At 40.3% G+C, this 10180-nt stretch overlaps 1 long non-coding RNA gene across 1 annotated transcript; it reads right to left on the reverse strand.

The window, feature by feature from the left end:
* Positions 1–1144: 1144 nt before the first annotated feature.
* LOC132837585 (uncharacterized) lies at positions 1145–2717 on the reverse strand. The gene is made up of 3 exons (XR_009647545.1): positions 2028–2717; positions 1591–1650; positions 1145–1415 (listed from the first exon to the last, which is right to left on the reverse strand). It is a non-coding gene; the product is annotated as an uncharacterized LOC132837585 (long non-coding RNA).
* Between the last annotated feature and the right edge of the window lie 7463 nt (positions 2718–10180).

Raw genomic sequence — 10180 nt, forward strand, 5'->3', positions numbered from 1 at the left:
CCCCTATCCAGCTTTAGTGCAACCGGATCATGGATAAATTGAGCCAGTATCACCAAGATATCCCGGCTTATTCCCTTATCCTAATTTTGTGCAATAGGCCCCTGGTTTTGAGTTTGTATGCCTTATATAAACATCCTTTATTAATGTTGTTAATTTTGGGGACTTTTAGGTTGAAACCCTATTATTGGTAATTGAAGAGACTTTTATTTTGAAGGAGTACATCTCAGAGGAAGGAAGGCCTAAAAAATAAAGTAGGAAATGGTTAGAGGGGGTGCATGCTGTTCTCCATAGATATATATACACTAGATGTCGCCTTGTATATGGCAGTACATTGGGATGAATGCGTCAGTAGAGCCGCCATCTTGGTACAGGGGACCCCCTCCTTTTAATGCATCAGCGTCAATGTAGGCAAAGACATAAAATCACCATAAATCGTCATGAATGTAATTTTCTAGTTTTTTTTTTTTGGTTCGTTCCAACGGTCAGACATGTATTTATCATTAAGTCCAGAGAAAATTTAAGGTTTTGATATTAAGATAATAATCTACTTTTTCACAATATAATGCATAGTGCTAATAGGTCTAAGTTTATTACTTACATTCTTCCACTTGAGTAAACTTCAAATGAACAATCACTACTTACCTTATAGCCTACTGCATGTAACACTGCTACAATGGTGTGACTATACATGTTCATTTAAACATTTAAATTGTATTGGTTTATATAGTATCCCTGCAACAACACGGCCTTACACAGTTTCTTCCTGACACTTTTGCTCTGCAGTTGCAGAGTATGAACCTTTGCAACATGGTGTTGTCTCAGCTTATGATAGGTGCAGACAACCAGTGACATTAAGCTAAAGTGATGGTTGTCTATGCCATCTTGAGTCTCAACAGTGTGATCACGAAGACCAAATATGTCCTCAGAGCCTACTTCTGCTTTAGATTCGGATTCAGATTATTTTATTTAATGCCATGTCAGCAATCAAAGCTATTTTCATGGCAAAAATTCAATTACAAAAACACAAATATCATATAAATACAATAAAAACAAAACAAAATCAACAAAATCATTAACAAAAAGATGCAAAATCATAAGGAGTCACTTCTTAATATAAAATGGTTTGACAGCATAGCGAGGAGGATATTGAGTCTTTTTGTTAACACGCCATGGAGCTTGAGTAGGCTGAGTGCGTGTGGATGGAGTTGGAAGAGTCTGAGTAGACTTGGTGACAACTGTAGCAGTCTGTGTTGAGACATCGACCCCCTTAACAGCAGATGTGTCGCTGGGTCGACCACGACTCTCCATATCCTGGATATAATGAGTAATGACCTCAGTGAGAAGATCAGCAGTAGGTGACGGTGTAGAAAGATCAGTTTCATCCAAAAGGTGTGCTACCGATGCGGAGATTGAAGCTAGAACACACCACAAATAGAGCCTCAGCAAGCATATACAAATACTCTGGCCACTGGGTTAATAAGTAAACCAATGACTACTGCACACCATATCCAAAGAGACTGAACAGTAGAAGAACAGGTTTGAATCATATAGAAGAGAAAAATGCTGGAGTACAAGAAAATCCATACATACCCATGAACAAGTGTGTTATGTTGAGTTGTGTTGAAGAAGACCACAGAAAAGAGAATGAGTCTAAAAGCACATAAAAACAACTTATAAGCTCCATGGCCTAATGACGTAGGCCCAAGGACTATGGGGACGGGGCCCCTCGGTTGGAAAATAATGGGAATTTAGAGGGCCTAATGCGTGGGCAAAATATTGACCCAATGTATGGGCAAAACATTCCAATTTGGAAATAATGGTAATTTCCTAAGCGGGCGAAACTGTGTACGTGAGCGGTATTATGATTGGATAACGAAGGGGGTACGGCAAAAAGGGGGGCATGTCAGAACTGTATATAAGCTTACTGCAATCAGCAGTGCTTCAGTGCAAGTCTCGTCTACTGGACAAACTTTTATCCCTGGTACCAGCTGGTTAATTGTTGTCTATACGACTGTCAATAAACCTACCTCAACTGAATCCAGTCTTCGTGAGTTTGGCTGATCATTTCTTCTTTGAATTTTTACTTAGAACTGTTGTTTAAACTTATAGTCAGATTGCAGGAGCTAGCCTGGGCCAATGTAGGTTGGAGTCGTTTTTCTCCTACAAAGTCCAGGACAATCTAATAAAATATGTTTGACAGATTAGAGAATCTTACAGAACAAAGTTGGGTCTTTTCACCTGTTACAACCCAGTCTTGGGTTGGGCTGCACAGTGTTATAGCTCGGGATTCAGTGATTAGATACCTTTATAAATTACCAAAAGAAACAACACACAGTAGAATTTCTACGTAAGTGTATTTGTGTATAATTTACAGATGACAGTATACTGGTGTCTCTTCAAGGTGGGCCAAGGCCAAAATAATAAACAAAAAGGTCTAATAGTTAAATAACTATCCTTACCTTAAAGCAAAGAAAAGAAAAATACAGTTGTACTTCCCTAACTCCCTACCAAAACACACAGGGGAAGAACCCACTCCCAAAGAAAAGTGGCAGCCACACCCCTACAATTTTACAGTGAAATATACCGTAGGTATATATACAATGTGTAACACAGCAACAAATCCAAGGGTAAACCAAGCTTGGAGTCAAAAACAGGCAGAAGTCAATACCAGAACAATCACAAAACCACAATACTCCAACTTTCAGAACACATCAAACAACCACCACTACTAACACCCTCCTCCTACTCCTGCTTCTTCTGATTTTTATTGGCGGATGGCAAACCAACTTTAGGTGCATTTATCGCCACCTACTGGATTGGAGTGTGGAGCACATAATGGTTTGGAAGTTTTGAGAGAGTAAAAAAAAATTATAATAAAATAATTAAAAATACAATATATATGTTAAATTATATTGATCAGTTTTGTTTGTTTTAGGAAAATAACTAATTCCTGGGATATCCTAGACTGTTCATTTCCTAATAGAATATGAAGGGAGAAATCATTTATTCCAAACGATCATAGAGCTTGAACTCTTGCTCCTTCATATGCATCACACTCTATAAGTACATGCTCTACTGATTCTGCTTGACCACATCACAATTTCCATTTTCATGTTTCCCCATTTTATACAGACCCTGATTTAATGCACAATGTCCGAGCCGCATTCTTGACATTAACACATCTTTCCTGTTGCCAAACTTTCTTCTTTCTAGCCCTACTTTCTCTGTAATATTATGAAAGTGTCTACCTTTTGTTCCACTATCCCACTCCTTCTGCCATTTCTTTCTTGTTTCTTTTGCAATTAACCCTTTTACTTCTGCTTTACTCATTGACACTTTAATGTCAATTTGAGCATGCTTTAAGACCTGTTTAGCCAGATGGTCTACCTCCTCATTTCCTTCCACGCCCATATGTACGGTGGCCGGGAAGTGCAAAACAAATTAACAAAACCCAAACCAAATTAACAAAACCCAAAACACATTAACAAAACCCAAACCAAATTAACAAAACCCAAACCAAATTAACAAAACCGAAAACACATTAACAAAACCCAAACCAAATTAACAAAACCCAAAACACATTAACAAAACCCAAACCAAATTAACAAAACCGAAAACACATTAACAAAACCCAAACCAAATTAACAAAACCGAAAACACATTAACAAGTCAGACAACCCGGAAGCGGTTGGTATAATTTGTTAATGGAAACTTACCATCATCGGACGAGACACCTTTCATTCACCTTTATATCTTTAAGGACAGTCGTCTTGTCCAATGATCGGTAAGTTTCCATTCACAAACTATACCTACCGCTTCCGGGTTGTCTGAATCGGTGCATGAAACACATTAACAAATCTGAAAACAAATTAACAAATCAGAAAACAAATGAACAAATCAGAAAACACAACGACATTTCAGACAACCCGGAAGCGGTTGGTATAGTTTGTGATTGGACAAGACACCTGTCACTCAAAGTATACATGAAGCTCAACAGTCTGCCACGGGGAAAAGTTGGAATGGATGGATGGAATGGATTACTGTGGATTAATTCTGTTATTTTCTTGAACGGAGAACTTTATTTAAACGGAGAACTTTACACATTACACATAAGATTCCATACCTGTATATCTTGAGTGACAGGTGTCTTGTCCAATGATCGGTAAGTTTCCATACAAAAATGATACACTACCGTTTCTGGGTTGTCTGACTTGTCATTGTGTTTTCGAATTTGTTAATGTGTTTTCTGATTTGTTAATTTGGTTTGGGTTTTGTTAATTTGGTTTGGGTTTTGTTAATGTGTTTTGGGTTTTGTTAATTTGGTTTGGGTTTTGTTAATGTGTTTTCAGTTTTGTTAATTTGGTTTGGGTTTTGTTAATGTGTTTTCGGTTTTGTTGATTTGGTTTGGGTTTTATTAATTTGGTTTGGGTTTATTAATGTGTTTTCGGTTTTGTTAATTTGGTTTGGGTTTTGTTAATTTGGTTTGGGTTTTGTTAATGTGTTTTCGGTTTTGTTAATTTGTTTTGCACTTCCCGGCCACCGTACATATGTGATGGTATCCACAGGAAATTTACCATAATTCCATATTGTCTTATTCTAAATAGACTCTGCATCACTTCAATTATCATATCTTGTCTGGCTGTTGATGTTCCACTTAATAAACTATTTAAAACTGAAAGGGAGTCTGTGCAAATTACTGTTTTCCTTGGCTGTACTTCTTCTATCCACTGGAGTGCTAGAACTATTGCTATTATAAGTAAAAATGCAGTAATTATGCAGTAAAAACCGATACATGGTCTGAAATTCGTTTGTATATTTTGACTTTTTAAGTGGGAAATATATACTGCTGATGCTGTTCTTCCAGATTCAGGATCTTTAGAGCCATCTGTGTATACTTGTAATATGCTATAATATGACTGTTCGATGTATTGTTGCACTTCTATATTTGTTAACATATTTCTTTCTTCATGTTTTTCTTTGTATAGCTGAATGTCAACTACTGGCATAGGGAAAAGCCAAGGAGGAATTGCTGAAGTTGCCACAGAAGGAGCAATATTGATGTCACTAATTCCCATATTCTGTGCTTCCTCATTTGCAGTCCATACAACGCTTGATAGTCTTTTATACTCATATTCCCAGCAGTTCTTCAAAATATTCTTAACTGGATGGCTATCCAAGTGTCCCTTTACATTGATCCAATATCTCATCTTTAATTTGAGCCTTTGGATTTCTAGAGGCATTTCACCCATCTCTACTTGTACTGCTGTTATTGGAGATGTTCTTATTGCTCCACAACATATTCGCATAGCTTGTGATTGAATTGCCTCAATCTTTAACAGGTGTGTTTTAGATGCAGAACTATACACCATACTGCCATAGTCAATAGCTGCTCTTATCAGTGCACAATAAATCATTTTAAGAGACTGATGACATGCCCCCCATTCAACTCCTGATAAACACTCATTACATTTATCGCCTTTTTTCCTTTTCTACCATTTTCTGAATATGAGCTCTAAAATTCAATTTTGAATCCCATCCACATTCCCAGAAATCTAATTACTGACACTTGCTCCAATTGCTGATAATACATTTTAATATTCATTATTGGATTGATTTTTCTTTTTGTAAAACAGATCACCTGAGTTTTTGCTACAGAAAAACGGAAACCCCATTCATTAGCCCAACTTTCTACTTTTTTAACAGCGTTCTGCATACACTTCTCCACATGCCCAACATTGTGGCCCCTTTTCCACAGCGCGCCGTCATCTGCATACAAACAGAATGGGACTGCTAACACTTCCTTGAGGTGTTCCATTCTCTATCTGATATATCTGAGACAATTCAGACCCCACCCTAACTTGTATAGTTCTTTTAACTTGTATAGTTCTTTTCCGTTAACGTTTAGGGTTTCTTCAGCTTTTTGCTTCGGGTTGTAACATTAATACGTAATACGTTCTTACTAACCAGTAGAGTTCTGGTAAGCGTGGGTTCGTTCAGACGTGGTGCTTGCTTGGTAGAATGCGACTCGCATTGCGTCTCTGCCTATCGGAGATTTTTTTCTTTTTTAAACCTTCAGCTGTCATGATCAGTTTGTTTACACTTAGGGTGCCAAAATGTGGTGAAAAACTTGATAAGGGCCTTGACCACTGTTTTTGATTTAAGTGTACGCATAGGGAATGTTTTGGGGAAACGGGTGGCAGCACACATTATAGTCAGAAGGTAAGAATTACCAGAATGGATTTTAGGCAATGGACCAACACAATCCACTATGATCCTTTCAAACGGGTCTGTGCTGACTATGATAGGTTTCAGGGGAGCTGGTGGAATAACCTGATTAGGTTTACCCACTAACTGACATGTATGACAAGTCCTGCAATATCGTACAACATCATTCTTTATACCAGGCCAATAGAAATAACGCAAGATACGTTGATCAGTCTTGTGGATCCCTGCATGTCCAGAACAAGGATGATCATGAGCTAAGTTGAGAACATAATTTCTCAGCAAACTAGGAACCACCACCTGGAATATTTCTAACCAAGGATCAGCATTACCAGGAGGGGACCATTTCCTCATCAACACTCCATCTTCCACAAAATACCTGGTCTGACACTGCTTAACATCAGAGTGGTTATAGACCGACTCAAAACACTGTCCTAATGAAGGGTCAGATTGCTGAGCAGCCACTAACTGATCACGAGACATGGGCAAATCTACCTCAGGGCCAGGAAAGATATTTCTCTCATTTGTCATCTCACTGTTGTCACTAACTTCCTCCTGAGATAGGAAGGACATTGACAAATCAACTACATCATCAAACTTCATTTGTTGGGCCCGTGTCAAGACACAAACGGGGAACAGAGAAGAATACTGGTCACTAACTTGAGAAGTATCAGTCACCGGTTCAGAAACTACTTCAGGTAAAACGAAAATGCTATTTCCAGCTGTGTCATTACCTACAATGACTGAAATTCCTGCAACTGGTAGCTCTGAGCGCACAGCTACCTTTACCAGCCCAGAGAAATTCTCAGTTTCCAAATATACATGATGTAATGGCACACGAATTACCTCCATACCAATACCTTGAATTAAGACATCGCTACCTGCATACGAGGCTTCAGAAAACGGTAGCGTACTTTCCAACACACATGTCTGCACCAAACCAGTATCTCTCAGTACTCTTACAGACTGTTTTACATCATCAGTACCTAATGAGACATAACCTGAACATACAAAAGATCTAAACATTGGTTCAATGAGGCAGTGACTTTCAGAGATACTTTTTGAAACTGCTACTGTTAATTTCCGCCGGCTGCTTAGTTTGCTTCCACTTGATCACGGAACAGTTGGCAATGACATGACCCAGCTCATGACAATAGAAACAAGTACGAGACTCAGCTGAGGGATTAGCTATGGTTCCAGTTTTATTTGTATGCTTAAAGGAACGTGCAGATGCATCTTTGCGAGATGAGGGTGGACTGAACACAACCTCATCTGAAAATATAGCAGCTTTAGACAGGGTTTCAATTTTCTGTTCATTTAAATGCACTACCAACTGTTCTGGCAGACATGACTTAAATTGTTCCAACAATATCAACTCTTAAAGATGGTCAAAATCTCTTATCCCATTAGCTGAACACCATTTATTGAGCAGCGTGGCTTTTTCACGTGCAAATTCAACATAAGTCTGGTGAGGAGACTTAACAGTGTTCCTAAAGTGTTATCTGTAGGCTTCCAGCATGCGTTCATATGCCTGGAGCACTGTAGCTTTAACGGTGTCATAATTCAAACTCTGCTCAAGAGTGAGGGCAGAACATGCTTCCTGTGCCTTACCCCACAGTTTACATTGTAGCAACAATGTCCATAAACTTTCTGGCCAGTTCAGCATAGTGGCTATTCTCTCAAAAACTGCAATGTAGGCATCAACTTCATCTTCACGGAACACAGGCACTAAACCAATATGTCAGCTAACATCAAAGGCAAATGGACTTACTGATGAGGACTCGGCTGGAGTGGGCTGTGGCCTGGTGCATTCAGAGGCAATGGGAGATGGGGAGGTTGGTGTCGAAGAACTGAACTTCCGTGGCAGTGGCACCGGCTTCTGCCACTGAGCTGCCAGGTCGAGCTTTTTCCCTTCAATATCCAACTCCTGTTCACGAACTCTCAAGAGCTGCGTTTTGTACTCTTGCCTCTTTATCTCCACTTCAAGCTCTTTTAGAGCGGCTTAAGGCTGTGCCAGACTTACCTAAGCCTCCTTCAGTTCCGTCATAGCCTCTGTTCTGCTGGGAACCTGGAGAGTTTGGGTAGGCTGTGTGGTGCTTCCCGGGAGCGCTTCCCGCTTAGGTAGGACCTGTTGAGCCAAAAGGGCCTCATATAGTTCCGCTTTGACTACCTTTTTGCTAGCTGTATGGCAAACTGACACATTGAAAAAATCAGCAATGAGTGTAAGTGCACTATATGCTTGACTTTTATTGAGTTATCAGGGAGTGTATAACTCTCACTCCCTGTTTGTTAGTGTGTATGGGAAGAGGGGGGAAGTAAGTGGGAAAGCTTACTTTCTGTTGACCGTAAAACTGTATTGGCGTATTTTAATGTGGCTTTCATATAGACTCCAACATAATCAGTCAACAATTGTGTCTTTAGTTTTTTGCATCATTGTATGCTTTTTTGTTTATGAGCTTGTGGTTTTCGTCAGTCTGTACAGCATGTATGTCGTCCTTTCAATAAATGTGAACAAGGAACAAGTGGAACGTGTCAGCAATGTATAACCTCAGTGGTTATAGGTTGGCGCTACAATGAGGAGCAGATCATCTTTCCTGCACCTATCAAAAGCTTCCAACGAAGAACACAGCGTAAACGTGATTAAATCAAATGCCATGATCACACAGACACAATAAAACCACACACTATAGACTGAATATAAAGATATCCCAGACGAGCCCCCAAATCTGTTACAACCCAGTCTAGGGTTGGGCTGCACAGTGTTATAGCTCGGGATTCAGTGATTAGATACTTTTATAAATTACCAAAGAAACAACACACAGTAGAATTTCTAGGTAAGTGTATTTGTGTATTATTTACAGATGAAAGTATACTGGTGTCTCTTCAAGGTAGGCCAAGGCCAAAATAATAAACAAAAAGGTCTAATAGTTAAATACTATCCTTACCTTAAAGCAAAAAAAGAAAAATACAGTTGTACTTCCCTAACTCCCTACCAAAACACACAGGGGAAAAAGGAACCCACTCCCAAAGAAAAGAGGCAGTCTGTCATGGCTGAGGCACCTGCCTCGTCCCCCGATCGCTACCAGAGGGAACCTTCGCCTGAGTACTAACAGCTTCCGGACTACACTTCCCAGCACCGCCACCTGTTTCCAATCACCCACTTCCCATATAAGCAGCCTTGAACTTGAACTCTGTGCGAAGTCTCGATTTGCCTCTGCTATCGGTCTGATCGTTTGTTTTCTGTGTCTTCCTGGTTTCTGACTTTGTTCTGTTTTTGCTCTGATTTACGTTTGTCTGCCACCTGGCCTGACCTTCTGCCTGTGTTACTGATTCTGATCTCTACCTCATCTACATTGTTGTCCTTGCTGATTCTGACCTAAGCCTGTTGTTCGACGAGTGTCATAATAAAGCATGCAAATGGATCCTCTGTCTCACTACATATCATTACAGAAGACTTCGCCACAAAGTGATCCAGCCGCTGCCTCGCAGTTCACAACGGAGCTCTTCACTCCAGCTCAGCAAACCGGCGACCACCCCCAACAGTGGGCTCGTCTCACCTCGCTCACTGGTGAACTTGTCACAGCCCTGCAAAGTTTGCAGGGCATCTCCGCAGCCTCCTGTGCAGCCTCCGCGGCCACTACCCCGCAGCTTTCCTTCCAGGAGAAATTTGATGGGGATCCGGCGAAATGCAAGGGTTTCCTGATGCAGTGTTCTCTATTCGTGACACAACAACCATCTCTCTACCCCACGGAAGCCAGCCGCATAGCATTCGTTGGCACCCTGCTCACCGGAAGGGCTCTAGATTGGGCTACCGCGGTATGGAGAGAGGACAACACCGCGTTCCCCTCCTTCCATCACTTCATCACTTCATTTCATGTGTGTTTCGCGGCATATTCGAACATCCCGCTGGAGGTGAGAGTGCAGAGGAGCGCCTTCTGAACATTTCCCAGGGAAACCA

The sequence above is a fragment of the Tachysurus vachellii genome, chromosome 21 (assembly GCF_030014155.1).
Source record: "Tachysurus vachellii isolate PV-2020 chromosome 21, HZAU_Pvac_v1, whole genome shotgun sequence".
Taxonomy (NCBI): Eukaryota; Metazoa; Chordata; class Actinopteri; order Siluriformes; family Bagridae; genus Tachysurus; species Tachysurus vachellii.